The 23395-nt window shown below is 43.7% G+C and overlaps 4 long non-coding RNA genes across 6 annotated transcripts; all 4 read left to right on the top strand.

The window, feature by feature from the left end:
* Nucleotides 1-4526: 4526 nt before the first annotated feature.
* Nucleotides 4527-6823, top strand: LOC139833333 (uncharacterized). Its single transcript, XR_011748894.1, has 3 exons — nt 4527-4917; nt 5035-5198; nt 6572-6823. It is a non-coding gene; the product is annotated as an uncharacterized lncRNA (long non-coding RNA).
* A 12-nt stretch (nt 6824-6835) lies between these two features.
* On the top strand, nt 6836-8985 carry LOC127326665 (uncharacterized). Of its 2 annotated transcripts, none has more exons than XR_007868047.2 (3): nt 6836-7417; nt 7859-8269; nt 8489-8985. It is a non-coding gene; the product is annotated as an uncharacterized lncRNA (long non-coding RNA). The 2 variants fall into 2 exon arrangements; XR_007868046.2 differs by having other exon boundaries at nt 6841-7417; nt 7859-8050.
* Nucleotides 8986-16405: 7420 nt separating this feature from the next.
* LOC127326667 (uncharacterized) lies at nt 16406-20489 on the top strand. Its single transcript, XR_011748896.1, has 4 exons — nt 16406-16459; nt 18229-18583; nt 18701-18864; nt 20237-20489. It is a non-coding gene; the product is annotated as an uncharacterized lncRNA (long non-coding RNA).
* A 13-nt stretch (nt 20490-20502) lies between these two features.
* LOC139829931 (uncharacterized) lies at nt 20503-22650 on the top strand. Of its 2 annotated transcripts, none has more exons than XR_011748897.1 (3): nt 20503-21082; nt 21524-21934; nt 22154-22650. It is a non-coding gene; the product is annotated as an uncharacterized lncRNA (long non-coding RNA). The 2 variants fall into 2 exon arrangements; XR_011748898.1 differs by having other exon boundaries at nt 20508-21082; nt 21524-21715.
* The last annotated feature ends 745 nt before the right edge of the window (nt 22651-23395 follow it).

Genomic DNA, 23395 nt, shown 5'->3' with positions numbered 1-23395 from the left:
TCGGGTCGCCTCCCGACCGCATCGAGGTAAACACGAAACTCCTCTTCCAAAGACCGGTGATTTTCCAGCTCCACGGCCTTCACTTAGATGACGGTTTGCGCGAGCATGATCTTCTGCGTTCCCATCTCGACGTAGGCGGACACGACGCCCTGACTGGCAGCGTTCTGCGGGTCGACGAGGAAGACTTCGGTGACCACGAAGGGCTCGTCGTCCGACGCGATTAGCGTCAGGTCCTCACCTCTCTGGAGCTGCATGGACCAGCGGCGTAGTTGCAACGGCTGCTCATCCATGGCCATGGTCGACGATCGCCCGGCCGAGTTGCGAGCTGCGGCGGCACTAGCTAGTTAGTTCACCTCTCGATGTTCTTCTCCTGTTCTGTTCGCCGTGAACCAGGACTGGATTAATTGCTTTGTGCGTAGCCTCTCGTGGTGTCTTGTGTGTGCTTATATTGATCGATTGTGGGCACATCGATTCCGAGCTGTACTCGGTCAAGGGATGATTTAATTTGTCTCGTGAAAGAAACGGACTCATATCGTGCGTCCTTGGCACGTTATATACCGATTAATTGGGCAGTCTGGTTTGGACGCTTTTCTTTCCCTTCCATTTTCTCGATCTGGTGCGGATCGATCGATGTATCGCGCGGTTCCAAGTGCTTCCGCACGCCGTACTCAACGAGTCGGTGGCACGCACGCACAGCGACGATACTCGTGCCGGCGCGTCCGTGTGATACGAATTAAAGACAGCGACGATACTCGCGACGAAACGAACAAACCAAACTCCCCACCCAACCCCAGACCCCAGAAACCCTAGCCCCTCTCCTCCTCACTCCATTCCTCTCCACTCGCGGCGGCGGCGCCCAAAACAACCAAGATCCGGCGGCGTCGAGGCGGCCTCGCTCGCCGGAGCGCGCGTGCATCCATCCCTGCGCGCCGCTCCGTCGACCTTGCCTCGCCGCGGCGCGCCACCGCCCGCACAAGGGGCTGCTGCCCACCACCACGCACGCACGCACCTGGAGATGCCGATCCATCCGGTGCTTGTGGTGCTGCTGCTGATGTCCAACCCATCTCCTGACGGCAGCAGCGCCCGCGAGGACGAGATGCACCTGTTCCCTTCAAATAGGACAGCGACCACCATCAGAAAGGTCTCTCTTTCTCTCTCAGTTACCATCTTTTTTCTTCTTCTTCTCTCGTCTGTCAAATGTATATGCTTGCGTGTGGATATATGAGGTTCAATTTCTCTTCACTACAAATGCTGGGATCTAAAGGTCTTCAGGCGTTTCTAGATTCTTGGCAATCACTTGCTTCTCATCTTACTGCTCTCTTTGTTTCTCATCACAGATCAGTATGGTGTCTGAATAATTGGCTGCAAATTCACAAGAGCGACTTGGAAAACGCCCAAGACAAGACAAAAAAAAACTCCCAGTAAGGTGCGTCTGCTGCCTTCTCTCATAAATTTGTGATTTTTTCGCTGCACCAAATATTCCAAATGCTGGGATGTAGAGGTGTTCCATCATCCAAGTGTCTTCTGGTTGCATGATAGTCAATTAAAGGCTTTTCATTTATCAGCCGCTCTACATTTTCTGCAATTACTTGCTTCTCTTCTAAATTATCTCTTTGTTTGCCATCACAGATCGATATGGAGCGTGCCTTATAGATGAATGATTGGCTGCGGGATTCAGGGCAGCGACTCGGACAACGCCGGAGGCAAGAAAGATTCGTAGTAAGGTGCGTCCTTTCCGTCTTCTCTGATAAATTCGTGATGTTTGGGCTGCCGCACAATTGCTGCTGCAGTGAAAGGTTCCGGCAATTATTGGACCTGACAATTGCTAATATATCTTGTGGGTTATGGTTCGAGCTAGTTTAGCCTCATTAAAGGTGATTACACCAATTGTATCCAGCGTAAACTTCTCATTAGATTTGTTACTATGTAATTCTCATGAGAATCATGTTGTAACTGCAATGATGCTTGTATCGACTCATCAAGCTTTTCATCATGTGCACCACAATCGTCAGTTATTGATATTTAGCTTGTGTTTATGATTCTCTGTGGTGATGAAATGCTGCTTTCTCTTTTTTGTGTAGGGTGAAAACCCTAGCTACCTTTTTATGGTGGCACAGACCAAAGCGGCAGCGATGGCGAGGATCCGCAGCTCTAGGTTCAGGAGAGTGACTTGCTCCACTCGGACTACACGGGAGACAAAAATGAGTCGTAGTAAGGTGCATCCTGCTGCCTTCTCTGGTCAATCAGCCATACTTTGGCTGGCCATTGCTAATTTAGTTTGCTAGGTTAGATTGTTTAGTTGATGTGACAGTGTAACCTGAACTTCAGCAACTGTCTTATGACACTGTCTTATGAAGCCGGTTCTACAAATGTCATATTCATATGCTGATGGTCGGATTTTAAATAGCTGAGACATGAGATGATTGTATTTAAGCTTAGCTGGCATATATTGCAATTATAGGGCGTATAGGTATTGAAGTACATTCTGATTTCTTTTTTCTTTCGCATGCATGTTGCTGCACTGCTGCACCTCTGTCATATTTCAACTGTCTTATAAATCATATGAGTATTGAAGTACATTCTATATTGCAATTATAGACCAAACCGAATGGATGAGCATCTCCCGTCTGATTTTTTTGGTGCTGCTTATGAATCAACACAGATGACAACTCCGGTTGCTTTCAGGTTCAGATCATACCAGGGTTTAATAGCACCAAGCCGGGCATACCAGGAGGTGGTGAAATCGAGTGGACCAGGACTCCACTTGTGCTTTCAGGTCTCCGATTTTGCTGCATGCATAGGCCTGCTCTTATTGTTCTTCTCCTTATCTTTTTAAATGTATAGTCTGACGTATGCATAGTCTCTGGAAGTATATGCAAGATTGCTCAAACTTGTATATTTCTTGCCTTCTTTTTTCATGGAGAACGACATCTTAATCCAAGGCTTGCAATTTTTCTAAATGCGTAGCTGTTTCTTGGAATTAGGCAAACAAGGTTTTGTTCAACAGATATTTGTTTTTTCATCTTCAGCGTGCATCCGGTTAACTTTGAAGGAATATATATGTTGACACATGAACTTTTTCCAGGACCTGGGTAGTAATTCAGGATTAGTAACGTTGTAGATAATATTTCAGGAGTATGAATGTCCTTGTTTCGTGAATAAATCTGTACTCAAACATGGTTTTAGTTTGTCCCCAATCAAATCGGTGAAAGCAAGAGATCTCAGTGGCACGAGTATTTCTAGACACTTTGATTCAATTAGCACTAGCAGTAGTATTCAGTTCTATTCATCCTCTTCATTTGTCATCACAGAATTGCTTGCTGCCACTTGTCCTTACCATGGGTTTTAAGGCGTTGCTTGAGCGTCTAGAGCCGGCAAGACATCATGCTCTCCTTAGGCAGGTGTCTAAGGCGTCCAGATTTGACCTTTCGGGCATACAAGTTGTTGCTCTGGCTGATTTTGGATGCCATGGACAAGTCAAAGCGGGAAACTGAGCACGCGAGCGGGAACACATAAATTGGGCGGGATGGGATTGATATTGTGGGGCCAGAGAGAGGAGAAAGAGATGGGGGGGGGGGGCCCAGTTGAACAGACCGAAATTGGGAGCCAGAGAGAGGGGAACAGAATAGTCACAAAATCAAATCGATAGAGAGAGCGCGCGGAATGAATTGTACTACTGGCAATGAAAGTTGACTGAAAAGCAATCTCGTTTTTCTTTGACTGAAAAGTTGTTTGTTTGGCTTCCTGATATATACACGTACCCTTTGGTTTATCTAAGGGGTGTTTGTTGTGGCTTTTTTGGCTTTTGGCTCTGGCAAAAGCCACCAAAAGCCCCTAAATAGCTTCCTTTTTTGCCTTTTGGATTTGCGAACCCAAAAGAATAGGAACTTTGTTTTGGGCTTCCAAAATCCAAAAGCCAAAAAAAGCACCTATTTAGGTGCTTTTGGTGGCTTTTGCCAAAGCCAAAAGCCAAAAAGCCACACCAAACACCCCTAAGTAGTTCACATGAAGTCTGTCATCCTTTTTGCATATAGTGGCGATAAGATATCATGGATTGTTTGTATTTAAATTTACATTTCTTGTCCTTCTATACTATGGTGTTTACTGGCTAGCTTTTTGGTTGCATTAGTTTCTTTATGTAAAATTAACTCTGATGCGTATGTATTAATCTGGCAGCTTATATCTTTATAAAGTGGTACTATTGGTTTCTCTTTCTCTCTTGATGCCTCCTTTATTTTCGTTTTGCTTTTATTTTGGTATGCCAAGTATCTATTTTGGCTGGGCTGGGCTTATGGGCTAATTCCATATTGTGGGCTTGATGATTGGAATGAAATGGCCTTATTGCCATGTGGCTTGGCTTTGGAAATTCGATCTATTTTGGAATCTTGGCATAACATGGTTTAGTTGGATTCCAACATAAAAACTAAACCTCAATCTATTTTCAAGTGTTGCCTTTGTGTAATCTGGAGGGCAGTTTTAGTTTAGATCTGTCAATGGTTGTTTACTTTGTTGCTGGCTAAACCTTGACCGAATTTCTTGTCGGTGTTTTTTATGTCTTTCAGGTGAAGAAGAAAAGACCAAGTACTTCATCCATGCAGTTCTTTACCAGTAGAAGTTAAGTCCCAAGATAATTTACCCTCTCCACATCAAGAAGTAGGCTGAAAGGATAGGACGTCAGAGCTGGGCGAAGGCAGCAACGCCATTGGTTCGAGGCTGTAGTTGGTTGAGGCCCACTTGGACAAGCCGATCACTAAGGAGAACAGGGCAAGGATAAATAGGCTTCGCTAGCACGGTATATTGTATCTCCTATGAACACCCAAATATGGATGGTGGCTTGGAGCTGGAAAATGGGTCGCTGGGCTTGCTGTGTAGTATCTCATATGACGGACTTAGACTGCTGACAACCACCACATTGCGGTGAGCCTCGCATCCTCCTGGACCTGTCCAGTTCCCTTTTGCTGATTAAAGGCTGCGCCTTCTTCATTTTCTCTGGTGAAATGTAAAACCCTAGCTTAACTTGTCTTCTCTCTGTAGATGGTTCAGGATTGGGCGCAGTGGTGCTGGAAGGGCCCACTGCTAGCAGCAGCAGTGATGGCGCTGTGCATGAAGGTCCAGGAGGGCGCCTTGGTACATGACGGCGACTTGCTCCTCCACTAGGATGCATGCAGCTGCCACCTGGGACAAGAATGAACAACTAGGTGCCTCCTGCTGCCTGCCCTTTACTGATTGATTATTCCCTGGCTGTCTGTTGCGCAACACAATCATTTGTGTGTGAATTTACCTTGTGTTTTGCAGGTTGTGTTGAGTGTTTGGTTTTGGTATACTTAAGTTCATACATTTCTTTTGGTACATAAATGGGACTGTTCCTGCTTAAGTGTATGTGTAAAATTGATGCTAATAGTTTATCTATCTTGTGAACGAGAACCTGGATTCTAATTCTGGAGCAAACCATGTTGTACATGATAATCCTAGATTCCTTGGTTGGCAGCAGCTACATTTATGCCCTCTTGTCGTGAGTAAATGTACACTACATACTTGTTTACAAAGGCAGTAGCACTTGTATTTATAGATGCATTAACACTTTGACCACATAATTTCTTGCTGCCACTTGTCCTTAATTTGGAGAGTGCCTTAGCTTAAAATATGCACCATTGGGGCAATAATCTCTGCGAGGTGCCTCCCGCTGCCTTCTCTAAAAAATCATGGTAGTTGTTTGGTTGATGCTCTTGACTAGACGCATTGACATCTGCTTGTTGTTGATTGAATCATGCTTCTTTACCTCTCATTATTTTGCCTGGAAGTTTTCTTATGCAATGTGGATGGTACTACTGGCAATCAAAGTTGACTGAAAAGCAATCTCAACTTTTTTTTTGAATGAAAAGTTCTTTGTTTGGCAGCCTGATATTTACAAGTACCGTTTGGTTTATTTAAGTACTCCCTCCGTTCTCTTTTAATTGACTCAGATTTAGTACAACTTTGTACTAAATTTGAGTCAATTAAAAAAGAACGGAGGGAGTAGTTGACATGAAGTCTGTCATCCTTTTTGCATATAGTGGCGATAAGATATCATTGATTGTTTGTATTTAAGTTTATATACATTTCTTGTCATTTTATACTATGGTGTTTGCTGGCTAGCTTTTTGGTTGCATTAATTTCTTTATGTAGAAATAACCCTGATGACAGACTTCCATGTATAAATCTGGCAGCTTATAGCTTTATTGATTTCTCTTTCTCTCTTGATGCCTCCCTATTTTCTCTTAGCTTTTATTTTGGTATGCCAAGTATCTATTTTTGCTGGGCTGATTGATTCCACATTGTGGGCTTGATGATTGATACCACATTATGGGCTGATTGATTCCACATTATGGACTTTGGAAATTCGATTTATTTTGGAATCTTGGCATAACATGGTTTAGTTGGATTCCAACATAAAAACTAAACCTCAATCTATTTTCAAGCGTTGCCTTTGTGTAATCTGGAGGGTAGTTTTAGTTTAGAGGGGTCAATGGTTGTTTACTTTGTTGCGGGCTAAACCTTGACCGAATTTCTTGTCTGTTTTTATGGCTTTCAGGTGAAGAAGAAAAGACCAAGTACTTCATCCATGCAGTTCTGTACCAGTAGTAGTTAAGTCCCAAGATAATTTACCCTCTCGACATCAAGAAGTAGGCTGAAAGGAGAGGACGTCAGAGCTGGGCGAAGGCAGCAACGCCATTGGTTTGAGGCTGAAGTTGGTTGAGGCCCACTTGGAGAAGCGGTGCTGCGAGTCAGCCATCATGCTGGTGCTCAAATACGAGAGCACTAACAAGGTACTGGGTTTATAGTTATGCTCATTTGGTATGTATTCTAGCAATTGAGGTGGACACTTTGTGGTGATTTAGATGATTTGTGTGTTTATGGTAATTGTTATTCCATTCATGGTGTCCTTTTTTATTCCTAAAAGTATTTTTCCTTACTCTGTCATGTTCTATAAACTGGCCATTGAACCATGATGCCAATCATCATGTTTTCTGTAAGTTCACATGAAACGGCCATCAAACCATGCTTCTGGTGATGCATGCGGTGTTTTGTAGGATCTGCAATTGCCACTATTTTGTGTTTCTTAGTCTCCTGGTTTCTGCCACATGATAATATGTTCATATGTTCTTTCAGGGCGTTTTTGATGCTCACATGGCGATGGTGAACCAGTTTGCGTGGGAGGGAGTGTAGGGAAGGAAAGAGTTCCTGGTGGAGGTGTAGATGCAGATGGTGCTCACCCACCCAAACCTTGTCAGCCTGGTCGAGATGAGAGGTTGCTGTGTGAGAGTACATGCAGTTCCGCATCCAGGAGAGACATCTTTTTTGGCGAGTTCTTCTCACAAGTCAGACCTGCTGTTTGTTCTAGTTCATATGTCTGCAAATCAGTCCGGTTATAGAGTTGGTATGAATCTATCTCTGCTTTACCAGGTTAAACATCCATGTTGTTTTTTTGCTTTTCCTGTACCTTATGCCTGTGATAGCCCTTCATTCTAGTAATGCGTTTTTTCGCATAAAGAGCTCAGCTTTGTGAAGTTTTTTTTTTCTCTTTTCTTTCATTGTAAAAAGATATTTGTGTAAAAAATGGAAGGGGGAAAGAAATGTGAGCTCAGTATGACATAATAGAAAATGATAACATAATATGGAATGGATGGTGAAATCTACAACCTATGAAATGATGACATTATTTGGTTTTGAGTTGTTGGTCTAAGCTTTGCTGCTAATTAGTTCCGAATGACACTATTGAATGACTTGCATTTACTGCAGTCTTGTAACATAATTATCATTGTCGCACATTCCTAGAAAATCTTGTATGTTTGTCGAGTAATTGTTTCGTGTGCTGTAGGTGGAGGTGAACATTTCTTGGTCTGTTTTCGTGAAGGTGATGGCCGGACTTAGCTTAGGTTCCACTTAAAGAAGTGTTAGTCGCAGGGACCTGGTGCATGAAGTGGCAGACTGCTGTAGCGCTTCCGAAGGGGAATACGTTCAACTGTTGTGTCCGTTTTGGTTGATACTACCAAATCCTTATGGCGGGATGGTGCGTCTCCATGCAATGAGATCTGTATTATCATTATTACTGAGTGACGAAATTAATTCTTCAGATTCATTTCATATGTGCATTACTAGAACTTGTTATGTTTGCCCATTCTGTGATTTCCCTACATGAATATATCTAAGGTCTACCATGAGTATTGATGGTGTGTTGCACAGGGAACAACAAGCGCATTTTCTTTGGAGTGACCATGACATGAATTCTGTATGTTTTTTTTTCCATTCCAGCAAACTTTTACTTGCCCAAAATTCTTATGATGATTGAATGACTTGTATTTACTGCAGTATCATATCATAATTATCATTTTCGCACACATTGCTGTTCATGCATGGCCTATCCTAGCAAGTCTTGTATGTTTGTAGGAGTAATTGTTTCATGTGATGTAGGTGGAGGTGAACCTTTATTGGTATGTGTTTCATGCAGGTGATGGTTCGACAAGCCGAGCTTCAAGAAGCGGTAGTCGCTGGGACCTGGTACATGGAGCGGCAGACTGGTGTAGCTCTTCCAAATGGAAGAAGTCTAGCTACTGTGTCCATTTTGGTTGATACTACCGAATCGTGTCGGAGGATGCAAAATTGAAATTTTATGCATGGCCTATCAGGACCGCGACCAGAGAAGCATAGGGCGGTGATGGGTGAAGAGAATGGTAGCTAGGGCTTGATGCTAGTTTGATCCGTTTGTAGCTTTGGAATTACATTACTTTATGGATTTAGCTAAGCTGTTGTTAGTTGTCTCATGAGCTGGGTTGTGGGCGTGAGGATGTTATAACTGGGGATGAGTTGGGTCGTGGGTGTTTTTTGATGTGCATATGCAATCATGGGCAGTGAGTCAATGAAATGTATATGCTGATGCTCATATCTATACAATATTTGTGGTCTCATTTCGCTCACCTTGACATGCAATATACTCTTGGATTTTATCATGGGTTTTGGTACAAGCTGAGTGGTATTTTTACTGTCTATTGGTTTCTCACCTTTTATCAGTGACATGTTTTATAATCTTATTTTGGCAGCTTATATCTTGCGATGCTCAACATAGATATGGGCAGCTTCATATGGTTGTCTACTCTCAAAACTAAATTAATATTTCCCAAAATAATGACAAGTGAAAGAAAAATTTCTGGAGGAGCACATTTTGTCTTGCATGTTAAGGTACTTGTGATTTTGGGGGCAAAGTGCGACGAATATGTAATGCGTAAATTGCAAGGTAAAATATATTCTGCTATGATAAATAAAAATTTGTCTGAATGATAGGGAAAAGCACAGTAAAAGTAATACAAGGTCAGTCTTTTGCTCTGGCAAATGCCATGACCTGCGCGGTTCCTTGCCTAGCTAGCTACGGATGCTTTTACTGACTCCGTCATCAATCCTGCCTAGCTAGCTCCCATGCCATGTCACCAATCCATGGCACATTTCATCTGAGCCATTCATTCTTGCTAGTTGCTTCCATAGCATATTCCATCTTAGCCATACATCAATGCTAGCTGTTTCTATGACACATTCTATCTCACCCACGCATCTATGGTAGCTGCTTCCAACAAACACCTCTGTGCTCTCCTTCAACCTTTTCTCTATAAATACAAGAGGGGTGGAACGACCGCGTGCGGCTAGCGCGTGCGACCGACTTAGACTTTGACGAGGACGAGAAGAGAAGAGAAGAAATGAATATTAGCTGTGATGGATTCTCAGCTAGCGTGTGTAACTATGACTTAGACTGCTCGTGGTAGTCCTTAGTGGATGCTTGAACTCTATCTAACTTCTCATAAGTAGGTTCATCTCAACGACTCGCCCAAGTAAATTGTCTCCCCAAAAGATCTCCAGAATCCCCCGAGATGGGATTGGCGGTGGCGGCGTCTCAGTTCCGTACCCCGTATCGTGGCTCTCGGTACTGGGGGGTTTCGCGACGGAGGCTTTAAGTAGGCGGAAGGGCAGGTAAAGGGGCGTCACGAGGGGCCCACACAACAGGCCGGCGCGGCCAGGGCTTGGGCCGCGCCGCCCTGGTGTGTCGCCACCTCGTGGCCCCACTTCCATGTGTCGCCGGAAGAAAAGAAAATTAAACCACCCTAACTTATAATAAACATCTCACTTTGCTTATTCATTTTGTTATTTCAAGTTTTTATCTAACAACTTAATTGATCTTACATATACAGTGCATACCGTAAAATAAATTAAAGCAACACTTGAGTGGACGCACACTTTTTTATTCAGAATAATCACACATCAAGAGAAAGGAAAGTACTCACCCAACACATCAAAGACGTTACACAGCCAACTAAGCTTATTATACAGATTATAAAAATAACAAACACAATTCTAAATAGAAAAAAAACTAAAACCCACAAACATTTAACACGGCCAAGAATTACCACCACTCAGCCAATAGCGGGCTATAGCTTATAGCCGCGGAGATTTCTAAAGATATAAAAGGATATAACTAAGCTATAGCGGGCTAACACCATATAGCCGATTTTCTAACTAATACGAAAAAATTCGATATTGCGGTAGCATATAATCGTATATACGATCAATAATTCACAGATACATAACATAGTTCGCATAGTCACACAAGAGATAAACATAACCAAAACATAGTTCACATAAATTTTTGTCAAAAACATAGTTCATAGATAATTAAGAACATAGTTATGTCCAAATATTACAACATCATTAAGTATCCCCGGGCATCACGAAAGACTATAGCGGGCTATTTTAAACGGAGCTCAGCCACCACATGGTGCGGCGTGCCGCCCGCGCCCCTCATTGCTAGTATTCACCAACAAGGAATCATAGAACATACATCACTTCGAAACCGGTTCCCCTTTTGATTAAATTCGCTGGCTAATTAAGCCATTAGTCACGGTAATGTCTTCAGTTCATCCATACACGAATTCATTACATCAAAAGTCTTTTTTTCTGAAATGGGGAGTTTAACCCCGGCTTCTGCATCATGATGATGCACACAGCCTTTTATTAAAAAACTAAAATATTTAGTCTTACAACTCTCACAGCTCAATCATCGCCTACAGTTGATATAAGAATCAACCAGCGGAACAAATAAAACATAGAAACACTACACATCACTGTAGCCTCCTAGTATGATGCTAGCCAGCCTGACACAAGATATCCCGAGCAACTGTCTGGAGCCGTGTGCATCCAAAAACCATGCCGATGCAAATTTGTCGGGTGGTAGCACGCTGGACGAGACCATCTGCAGCTGCTGCACGCCGGATGGAGTCTGCGGCATCGATCCCGAGGCAGTGATACCCACCTGGGGCAATCACGAGGTAGATACACCTGGAACACAATCTATATCATAATCAACACCTGTTTTGTTACTCTCGCACTTTACTTACTCGTACTTTATTCAACTGCTACATCAAAACCCCCTGAATACTTGTCTGTGAGCATTTACAGTGAATCCTTCATCGAAACTGCTTGTCAATACCTTCTGCTCCTCGTTGGGTTCGACACTCTTACTTATCGAAGATACTACGATACACCCCCTATACTTGTGGGTCATCATGGGGTTGGTTCGGCCCTGCACTGGATCCCCTTTTCTTCCTCTTCGGCCTTTGCTTTGCTTCGGAGTTGACCGGCGGTGTGGGGACCGCTGATCTTGCGAATAATGGCGGTGGTCCTTGGATTTATTCTCGCGCCAAGATGGAGATCTGCTGTTGCCTGTCCTCATCGATCTGGCGGATGTGTCGTGTTCCGGAAGGCTCCGCCGGTGCTCCATTGGGCGATTGAAGCCAGGTTACCGGATCGGGTGGAATTCGGTCGAGCGCACCCATGTTTTTACTCTGGCCGTTTGGTTGCAGAGGGAGCGTTTCGAAGCTCTGCTGGCGGTTATTATCATGGAGCACGTTTTCGTTCTGTGGTGCTGGCGGAGAATGACATGGAAGTCGAGATCTGTGGTCTTGCAATGGTGACTCGAGTCTGGGTGGCGAGGAGGAATTGGCTTCGTGGTCGGTGTCTTTGGAGCAGCGGCATGCGAGTGGGGGCGACTGCACAGGAGAAGTTTAAAATCTTACCTTTCAGGGTGAAAATCCAAGGTCTGGTCTTAATTGGTTGTGCCTGACAATGTTCTTGTTGAAGGCATTGTTTTGAGAGTGAGGATTTTCTTCAGGGTGAAAACCTAAGATCTATGATCGGGCGACGACACAGCTGGTGCACTGTTACCTTCTTGGAGGCGTCGCTTTTGGAGAAGCTGAACTTCTGGTGCTGTCATGGTGGTGTTAGTGCTGTTGTTTAAAGGATTAGATCACTGTAGCGGGGCTTTTCTTTTTTGATAATTTCATAAAATACGCTACGAAATATAATTACTGTGTATCAATCATATTTCTATTTATTATTATTTTTCTGCTGCAATGGTACATACGGCAGTTTTTTTTAGAGATAATACTTAGTACGTAGGAGAGAGTAGTCATATCATGCACATGGTTGGCTCCACCCACATGGCCACAAGACCACACGACCATCTGACGCATCACTGCCATCACGCATGCAAGCAAAGCGACCTTGCCTCTCACCAATAGCCGGAAGGGACCACGTCACGGTGAGCCTCTTACCTGATGCGGCACAAAAGCCGGGAGGGACCAGAACATGCGAGGAAAAAGAAGCCAATTCCGTACCGTACGATGTTTGATCAACGGCGCGGCTACGACCGATCCTGGCGTGCAGATCGGGCGACCGACGTCTAGCGCTCGCTTTGGAAGATTTTGTGCAACGTAGTGTTGCTGACAAGAAGCAGTCCGATGGGAAGCTAGGAATCAGCATCCAATCCCTAGTGACTTCTGAATATGGAAATATTATCGTCAACATAAACTTAAATGTTTTTCTCTTGCTTCAAGACTATAAACATTAGAGATTTACCTCAAAAAGACACTTCTTTTCCTAGAAGACGATAACGTACTAGCACGTGCAATGAGGTGTGGCACTTGAAACTAAGGATCATATCTCTTTTACCGTCCTTTAAAAAGGCTTGTCGGGAGAACTGAGTTTCAACTCAGTGGCAAGGCGAGTGCGCAGCCAGCCCACCCGGGTTCGAATCCCCACATCGCGGTAATTTTAAGGGAGCGGTGAACTTTAATCGGATCATCATCTTAGCGTTCATCCGCGAGAAGAGTCTCATTTCTACCTAACAACGTATAGCTAAGGGAGGAATCATTCCCCCATTGGTCAACATTTTTTTTAAGGCTTGTCGGAAATATTTTCCCCTGATGGAATCATCACAGATGCTGAGATTCACTTGCATTGCATATCATCTTTCCAAAGACATTTGACACCTTTGTTCATGGAGTTGATCAGCCTAAGAACCTTCTAGATGCAGAAAGCTAGTATCATAAAAGTAAACAAGAATAAACCTAAGAGCGTTCTAAGTGCAGAACTGTCGATGTCCTTGGCGTTGCTTCTCTCCGTGGCCACGTCTCTGTCGACCTCGCCGTCACTCTTCTCGTCCTTATGGTCGGTTTCGCCGTTCTCTGAACCCGCGTCCTCTTCCTCCTCTTCTTCCTCGTCCGTATCCGTGTCTGAATACCACGGCAGAGAAACCATGAATCCCTTGAACTGGACGACCACTGCATCCTCGTCGTTGTGGGTGTCGGAGTCGCCTCCCGACCGCATCAGGTAAACACGAAACTCCTCTTCCGACGGCCGGATTTTCCAGCTCCACGGCCTTCACTTCCGATGACAGCTGCGCGAGCATGATCTTCTGCGTTCCCATCTCGACGTAGGCGGACACGACGCCCTGACTGGCAGCGTTCTGCGGGTCGACGAGGAAGACTTCGGTGACCACGAAGGGCTCGTCGTCCGACGCGATTAGCGTCAGGTCCTCACCTCTCTGGAGCTGCATGGACCAGCGGCGTAGTTGCAACGGCTGCTCATCCATGGCCATGGTCGACGATCGCCCGGCCGAGTTGCGAGCTGCGACAGCACTAGCTAGTTAGTTCACCTCTCGATGTTCTTCTCCTGTTCTGTTCGCCGTGAACCAGGACTGGATTAATTGCTTTGTGCGTAGCCTCTCGTGGTGTCTTGTGTGTGCTTATATTGATCGATTGTGGGCACATCGATTCCGAGCTGTACTCGGTCAAGGGATGATTTAATTTGTCTCGTGAAAGAAACGGACTCATATCGTGCGTCCTTGGCACGTTATATACCGATTAATTGGGCAGTCTGGTTTGGACGCTTTTCTTTCCCTTCCATTTTCTCGATCTGGTGCGGATCGATCGATGTATCGCGCGGTTCCAAGTGCTTCCGCACGCCGTACTCAACGAGTCGGTGGCACGCACGCACAGCGACGATACTCGTGCCGGCGCGTCCGTGTGATACGAATTAAAGACAGCGACGATACTCGCGACGAAACGAACAAACCAAACTCCCCACCCAACCCCAGACCCCAGAAACCCTAGCCCCTCTCCTCCTCACTCCATTCCTCTCCACTCGCGGCGGCGGCGCCCAAAACAACCAAGATCCGGCGGCGTCGAGGCGGCCTCGCTCGCCGGAGCGCGCGTGCATCCATCCCTGCGCGCCGCTCCGTCGACCTTGCCTCGCCGCGGCGCGCCACCGCCCGCACAAGGGGCTGCTGCCCACCACCACGCACGCACGCACCTGGAGATGCCGATCCATCCGGTGCTTGTGGTGCTGCTGCTGATGTCCAACCCATCTCCTGACGGCAGCAGCGCCCGCGAGGACGAGATGCACCTGTTCCCTTCAAATAGGACAGCGACCACCATCAGAAAGGTCTCTCTTTCTCTCTCAGTTACCATCTTTTTTCTTCTTCTTCTCTCGTCTGTCAAATGTATATGCTTGCGTGTGGATATATGAGGTTCAATTTCTCTTCACTACAAATGCTGGGATCTAAAGGTCTTCAGGCGTTTCTAGATTCTTGGCAATCACTTGCTTCTCATCTTACTGCTCTCTTTGTTTCTCATCACAGATCAGTATGGTGTCTGAATAATTGGCTGCAAATTCACAAGAGCGACTTGGAAAACGCCCAAGACAAGACAAAAAAAAACTCCCAGTAAGGTGCGTCTGCTGCCTTCTCTCATAAATTTGTGATTTTTTCGCTGCACCAAATATTCCAAATGCTGGGATGTAGAGGTGTTCCATCATCCAAGTGTCTTCTGGTTGCATGATAGTCAATTAAAGGCTTTTCATTTATCAGCCGCTCTACATTTTCTGCAATTACTTGCTTCTCTTCTAAATTATCTCTTTGTTTGCCATCACAGATCGATATGGAGCGTGCCTTATAGATGAATGATTGGCTGCGGGATTCAGGGCAGCGACTCGGACAACGCCGGAGGCAAGAAAGATTCGTAGTAAGGTGCGTCCTTTCCGTCTTCTCTGATAAATTCGTGATGTTTGGGCTGCCGCACAATTGCTGCTGCAGTGAAAGGTTCCGGCAATTATTGGACCTGACAATTGCTAATATATCTTGTGGGTTATGGTTCGAGCTAGTTTAGCCTCATTAAAGGTGATTACACCAATTGTATCCAGCGTAAACTTCTCATTAGATTTGTTACTATGTAATTCTCATGAGAATCATGTTGTAACTGCAATGATGCTTGTATCGACTCATCAAGCTTTTCATCATGTGCACCACAATCGTCAGTTATTGATATTTAGCTTGTGTTTATGATTCTCTGTGGTGATGAAATGCTGCTTTCTCTTTTTTGTGTAGGGTGAAAACCCTAGCTACCTTTTATGGTGGCACAGACCAAAGCGGCAGCGATGGCGAGGATCCGCAGCTCTAGGTTCAGGAGAGTGACTTGCTCCACTCGGACTACACGGGAGACAAAAATGAGTCGTAGTAAGGTGCATCCTGCTGCCTTCTCTGGTCAATCAGCCATACTTTGGCTGGCCATTGCTAATTTAGTTTGCTAGGTTAGATTGTTTAGTTGATGTGACAGTGTAACCTGAACTTCAGCAACTGTCTTATGACACTGTCTTATGAAGCCGGTTCTACAAATGTCATATTCATATGCTGATGGTCGGATTTTAAATAGCTGAGACATGAGATGATTGTATTTAAGCTTAGCTGGCATATATTGCAATTATAGGGCGTATAGGTATTGAAGTACATTCTGATTTCTTTTTCTTTCGCATGCATGTTGCTGCACTGCTGCACCTCTGTCATATTTCAACTGTCTTATAAATCATATGAGTATTGAAGTACATTCTATATTGCAATTATAGACCAAACCGAATGGATGAGCATCTCCCGTCTGATTTTTTGGTGCTGCTTATGAATCAACACAGATGACAACTCCGGTTGCTTTCAGGTTCAGATCATACCAGGGTTTAATAGCACCAAGCCGGGCATACCAGGAGGTGGTGAAATCGAGTGGACCAGGACTCCACTTGTGCTTTCAGGTCTCCGATTTTGCTGCATGCATAGGCCTGCTCTTATTGTTCTTCTCCTTATCTTTTTAAATGTATAGTCTGACGTATGCATAGTCTCTGGAAGTATATGCAAGATTGCTCAAACTTGTATATTTCTTGCCTTCTATTGTCAGGGAGAACGACATCTTAATCCAAGGCTTGCAATTTTTCTAAATGCGTAGCTGTTTCTTGGAATTAGGCAAACAAGGTTTTGTTCAACAGATATTTGTTTTTTCATCTTCAGCGTGCATCCGGTTAACTTTGAAGGAATATATATGTTGACACATGAACTTTTTCCAGGACCTGGGTAGTAATTCAGGATTAGTAACGTTGTAGATAATATTTCAGGAGTATGAATGTCCTTGTTTCGTGAATAAATCTGTACTCAAACATGGTTTTAGTTTGTCCCCAATCAAATCGGTGAAAGCAAGAGATCTCAGTGGCACGAGTATTTCTAGACACTTTGATTCAATTAGCACTAGCAGTAGTATTCAGTTCTATTCATCCTCTTCATTTGTCATCACAGAATTGCTTGCTGCCACTTGTCCTTACCATGGGTTTTAAGGCGTTGCTTGAGCGTCTAGAGCCGGCAAGACATCATGCTCTCCTTAGGCAGGTGTCTAAGGCGTCCAGATTTGACCTTTCGGGCATACAAGTTGTTGCTCTGGCTGATTTTGGATGCCATGGACAAGTCAAAGCGGGAAACTGAGCACGCGAGCGGGAACACATAAATTGGGCGGGATGGGATTGATATTGTGGGGCCAGAGAGAGGAGAAAGAGATGGGGGGGGGGGGGGGGGAGTTGAACAGACCGAAATTGGGAGCCAGAGAGAGGGGAACAGAATAGTCACAAAATCAAATCGATAGAGAGAGCGCGCGGAATGAATTGTACTACTGGCAATGAAAGTTGACTGAAAAGCAATCTCGTTTTTTCTTTGACTGAAAAGTTGTTTGTTTGGCTTCCTGATATATACACGTACCCTTTGGTTTATCTAAGGGGGTGTTTGTTGTGGCTTTTTTTGGCTTTTGGCTTTGGCAAAAGCCACCAAAAGCACCTAAATAGGTGCTTTTTTTGGCTTTTGGATTTTGGAAGCCAAAAGAATAGGATCTTTGTTTTTGGCTTCCAAAATCCAAAAGCCAAAAAAAGCACCTATTTAGGTGCTTTTGGTGGCTTTTGCCAAAGCCAAAAGCCAAAAAAAGCCACACCAAACACCCCCTAAGTAGTTCACATGAAGTCTGTCATCCTTTTTGCATATAGTGGCGATAAGATATCATGGATTGTTTGTATTTAAATTTACATTTCTTGTCCTTCTATACTATGGTGTTTACTGGCTAGCTTTTTGGTTGCATTAGTTTCTTTATGTAAAATTAACTCTGATGCGTATGTATTAATCTGGCAGCTTATATCTTTATAAAGTGGTACTATTGGTTTCTCTTTCTCTCTTGATGCCTCCTTTATTTTCGTTTTGCTTTTATTTTGGTATGCCAAGTATCTATTTTGGCTGGGCTGGGCTTATGGGCTAATTCCATATTGTGGGCTTGATGATTGGAATGAAATGGCCTTATTGCCATGTGGCTTGGCTTTGGAAATTCGATCTATTTTGGAATCTTGGCATAACATGGTTTAGTTGGATTCCAACATAAAAACTAAACCTCAATCTATTTTCAAGTGTTGCCTTTGTGTAATCTGGAGGGCAGTTTTAGTTTAGATCTGTCAATGGTTGTTTACTTTGTTGCTGGCTAAACCTTGACCGAATTTCTTGTCGGTGTTTTTTATGTCTTTCAGGTGAAGAAGAAAAGACCAAGTACTTCATCCATGCAGTTCTTTACCAGTAGAAGTTAAGTCCCAAGATAATTTACCCTCTCCACATCAAGAAGTAGGCTGAAAGGATAGGACGTCAGAGCTGGGCGAAGGCAGCAACGCCATTGGTTCGAGGCTGTAGTTGGTTGAGGCCCACTTGGACAAGCCGATCACTAAGGAGAACAGGGCAAGGATAAATAGGCTTCGCTAGCACGGTATATTGTATCTCCTATGAACACCCAAATATGGATGGTGGCTTGGAGCTGGAAAATGGGTCGCTGGGCTTGCTGTGTAGTATCTCATATGACGGACTTAGACTGCTGACAACCACCACATTGCGGTGAGCCTCGCATCCTCCTGGACCTGTCCAGTTCCCTTTTGCTGATTAAAGGCTGCGCCTTCTTCATTTTCTCTGGTGAAATGTAAAACCCTAGCTTAACTTGTCTTCTCTCTGTAGATGGTTCAGGATTGGGCGCAGTGGTGCTGGAAGGGCCCACTGCTAGCAGCAGCAGTGATGGCGCTGTGCATGAAGGTCCAGGAGGGCGCCTTGGTACATGACGGCGACTTGCTCCTCCACTAGGATGCATGCAGCTGCCACCTGGGACAAGAATGAACAACTAGGTGCCTCCTGCTGCCTGCCCTTTACTGATTGATTATTCCCTGGCTGTCTGTTGCGCAACACAATCATTTGTGTGTGAATTTACCTTGTGTTTTGCAGGTTGTGTTGAGTGTTTGGTTTTGGTATACTTAAGTTCATACATTTCTTTTGGTACATAAATGGGACTGTTCCTGCTTAAGTGTATGTGTAAAATTGATGCTAATAGTTTATCTATCTTGTGAACGAGAACCTGGATTCTAATTCTGGAGCAAACCATGTTGTACATGATAATCCTAGATTCCTTGGTTGGCAGCAGCTACATTTATGCCCTCTTGTCGTGAGTAAATGTACACTACATACTTGTTTACAAAGGCAGTAGCACTTGTATTTATAGATGCATTAACACTTTGACCACATAATTTCTTGCTGCCACTTGTCCTTAATTTGGAGAGTGCCTTAGCTTAAAATATGCACCATTGGGGCAATAATCTCTGCGAGGTGCCTCCCGCTGCCTTCTCTAAAAAATCATGGTAGTTGTTTGGTTGATGCTCTTGACTAGACGCATTGACATCTGCTTGTTGTTGATTGAATCATGCTTCTTTACCTCTCATTATTTTGCCTGGAAGTTTTCTTATGCAATGTGGATGGTACTACTGGCAATCAAAGTTGACTGAAAAGCAATCTCAACTTTTTTTTTGAATGAAAAGTTCTTTGTTTGGCAGCCTGATATTTACAAGTACCGTTTGGTTTATTTAAGTACTCCCTCCGTTCTCTTTTAATTGACTCAGATTTAGTACAACTTTGTACTAAATTTGAGTCAATTAAAAAAGAACGGAGGGAGTAGTTGACATGAAGTCTGTCATCCTTTTTGCATATAGTGGCGATAAGATATCATTGATTGTTTGTATTTAAGTTTATATACATTTCTTGTCATTTTATACTATGGTGTTTGCTGGCTAGCTTTTTGGTTGCATTAATTTCTTTATGTAGAAATAACCCTGATGACAGACTTCCATGTATAAATCTGGCAGCTTATAGCTTTATTGATTTCTCTTTCTCTCTTGATGCCTCCTATTTTCTCTTAGCTTTTATTTTGGTATGCCAAGTATCTATTTTTGCTGGGCTGATTGATTCCACATTGTGGGCTTGATGATTGATACCACATTATGGGCTGATTGATTCCACATTATGGACTTTGGAAATTCGATTTATTTTGGAATCTTGGCATAACATGGTTTAGTTGGATTCCAACATAAAAACTAAACCTCAATCTATTTTCAAGCGTTGCCTTTGTGTAATCTGGAGGGTAGTTTTAGTTTAGAGGGGTCAATGGTTGTTTACTTTGTTGCGGGCTAAACCTTGACCGAATTTCTTGTCTGTTTTTATGGCTTTCAGGTGAAGAAGAAAAGACCAAGTACTTCATCCATGCAGTTCTGTACCAGTAGTAGTTAAGTCCCAAGATAATTTACCCTCTCGACATCAAGAAGTAGGCTGAAAGGAGAGGACGTCAGAGCTGGGCGAAGGCAGCAACGCCATTGGTTTGAGGCTGAAGTTGGTTGAGGCCCACTTGGAGAAGCGGTGCTGCGAGTCAGCCATCATGCTGGTGCTCAAATACGAGAGCACTAACAAGGTACTGGGTTTATAGTTATGCTCATTTGGTATGTATTCTAGCAATTGAGGTGGACACTTTGTGGTGATTTAGATGATTTGTGTGTTTATGGTAATTGTTATTCCATTCATGGTGTCCTTTTTTATTCCTAAAAGTATTTTTCCTTACTCTGTCATGTTCTATAAACTGGCCATTGAACCATGATGCCAATCATCATGTTTTCTGTAAGTTCACATGAAACGGCCATCAAACCATGCTTCTGGTGATGCATGCGGTGTTTTGTAGGATCTGCAATTGCCACTATTTTGTGTTTCTTAGTCTCCTGGTTTCTGCCACATGATAATATGTTCATATGTTCTTTCAGGGCGTTTTTGATGCTCACATGGCGATGGTGAACCAGTTTGCGTGGGAGGGAGTGTAGGGAAGGAAAGAGTTCCTGGTGGAGGTGTAGATGCAGATGGTGCTCACCCACCCAAACCTTGTCAGCCTGGTCGAGATGAGAGGTTGCTGTGTGAGAGTACATGCAGTTCCGCATCCAGGAGAGACATCTTTTTTGGCGAGTTCTTCTCACAAGTCAGACCTGCTGTTTGTTCTAGTTCATATGTCTGCAAATCAGTCCGGTTATAGAGTTGGTATGAATCTATCTCTGCTTTACCAGGTTAAACATCCATGTTGTTTTTTTGCTTTTCCTGTACCTTATGCCTGTGATAGCCCTTCATTCTAGTAATGCGTTTTTTCGCATAAAGAGCTCAGCTTTGTGAAGTTTTTTTTTTCTCTTTTCTTTCATTGTAAAAAGATATTTGTGTAAAAAATGGAAGGGGGAAAGAAATGTGAGCTCAGTATGACATAATAGAAAATGATAACATAATATGGAATGGATGGTGAAATCTACAACCTATGAAATGATGACATTATTTGGTTTTGAGTTGTTGGTCTAAGCTTTGCTGCTAATTAGTTCCGAATGACACTATTGAATGACTTGCATTTACTGCAGTCTTGTAACATAATTATCATTGTCGCACATTCCTAGAAAATCTTGTATGTTTGTCGAGTAATTGTTTCGTGTGCTGTAGGTGGAGGTGAACATTTCTTGGTCTGTTTTCGTGAAGGTGATGGCCGGACTTAGCTTAGGTTCCACTTAAAGAAGTGTTAGTCGCAGGGACCTGGTGCATGAAGTGGCAGACTGCTGTAGCGCTTCCGAAGGGGAATACGTTCAACTGTTGTGTCCGTTTTGGTTGATACTACCAAATCCTTATGGCGGGATGGTGCGTCTCCATGCAATGAGATCTGTATTATCATTATTACTGAGTGACGAAATTAATTCTTCAGATTCATTTCATATGTGCATTACTAGAACTTGTTATGTTTGCCCATTCTGTGATTTCCCTACATGAATATATCTAAGGTCTACCATGAGTATTGATGGTGTGTTGCACAGGGAACAACAAGCGCATTTTCTTTGGAGTGACCATGACATGAATTCTGTATGTTTTTTTTTCCATTCCAGCAAACTTTTACTTGCCCAAAATTCTTATGATGATTGAATGACTTGTATTTACTGCAGTATCATATCATAATTATCATTTTCGCACACATTGCTGTTCATGCATGGCCTATCCTAGCAAGTCTTGTATGTTTGTAGGAGTAATTGTTTCATGTGATGTAGGTGGAGGTGAACCTTTATTGGTATGTGTTTCATGCAGGTGATGGTTCGACAAGCCGAGCTTCAAGAAGCGGTAGTCGCTGGGACCTGGTACATGGAGCGGCAGACTGGTGTAGCTCTTCCAAATGGAAGAAGTCTAGCTACTGTGTCCATTTTGGTTGATACTACCGAATCGTGTCGGAGGATGCAAAATTGAAATTTTATGCATGGCCTATCAGGACCGCGACCAGAGAAGCATAGGGCGGTGATGGGTGAAGAGAATGGTAGCTAGGGCTTGATGCTAGTTTGATCCGTTTGTAGCTTTGGAATTACATTACTTTATGGATTTAGCTAAGCTGTTGTTAGTTGTCTCATGAGCTGGGTTGTGGGCGTGAGGATGTTATAACTGGGGATGAGTTGGGTCGTGGGTGTTTTTTGATGTGCATATGCAATCATGGGCAGTGAGTCAATGAAATGTATATGCTGATGCTCATATCTATACAATATTTGTGGTCTCATTTCGCTCACCTTGACATGCAATATACTCTTGGATTTTATCATGGGTTTTGGTACAAGCTGAGTGGTATTTTTACTGTCTATTGGTTTCTCACCTTTTATCAGTGACATGTTTTATAATCTTATTTTGGCAGCTTATATCTTGCGATGCTCAACATAGATATGGGCAGCTTCATATGGTTGTCTACTCTCAAAACTAAATTAATATTTCCCAAAATAATGACAAGTGAAAGAAAAATTTCTGGAGGAGCACATTTTGTCTTGCATGTTAAGGTACTTGTGATTTTGGGGGCAAAGTGCGACGAATATGTAATGCGTAAATTGCAAGGTAAAATATATTCTGCTATGATAAATAAAAATTTGTCTGAATGATAGGGAAAAGCACAGTAAAAGTAATACAAGGTCAGTCTTTTGCTCTGGCAAATGCCATGACCTGCGCGGTTCCTTGCCTAGCTAGCTACGGATGCTTTTACTGACTCCGTCATCAATCCTGCCTAGCTAGCTCCCATGCCATGTCACCAATCCATGGCACATTTCATCTGAGCCATTCATTCTTGCTAGTTGCTTCCATAGCATATTCCATCTTAGCCATACATCAATGCTAGCTGTTTCTATGACACATTCTATCTCACCCACGCATCTATGGTAGCTGCTTCCAACAAACACCTCTGTGCTCTCCTTCAACCTTTTCTCTATAAATACAAGAGGGTGGAACGACCGCGTGCGGCTAGCGCGTGCGACCGACTTAGACTTTGACGAGGACGAGAAGAGAAGAGAAGAAATGAAT

Source organism: Lolium perenne, chromosome 7 (genome assembly GCF_019359855.2).
Source record: "Lolium perenne isolate Kyuss_39 chromosome 7, Kyuss_2.0, whole genome shotgun sequence".
NCBI lineage: Eukaryota > Viridiplantae > Streptophyta > Magnoliopsida > Poales > Poaceae > Lolium > Lolium perenne.
The sequence above is the reverse complement of the archived record's forward strand: the minus strand, read 5'-3'. Positions and strand labels throughout refer to the sequence as shown.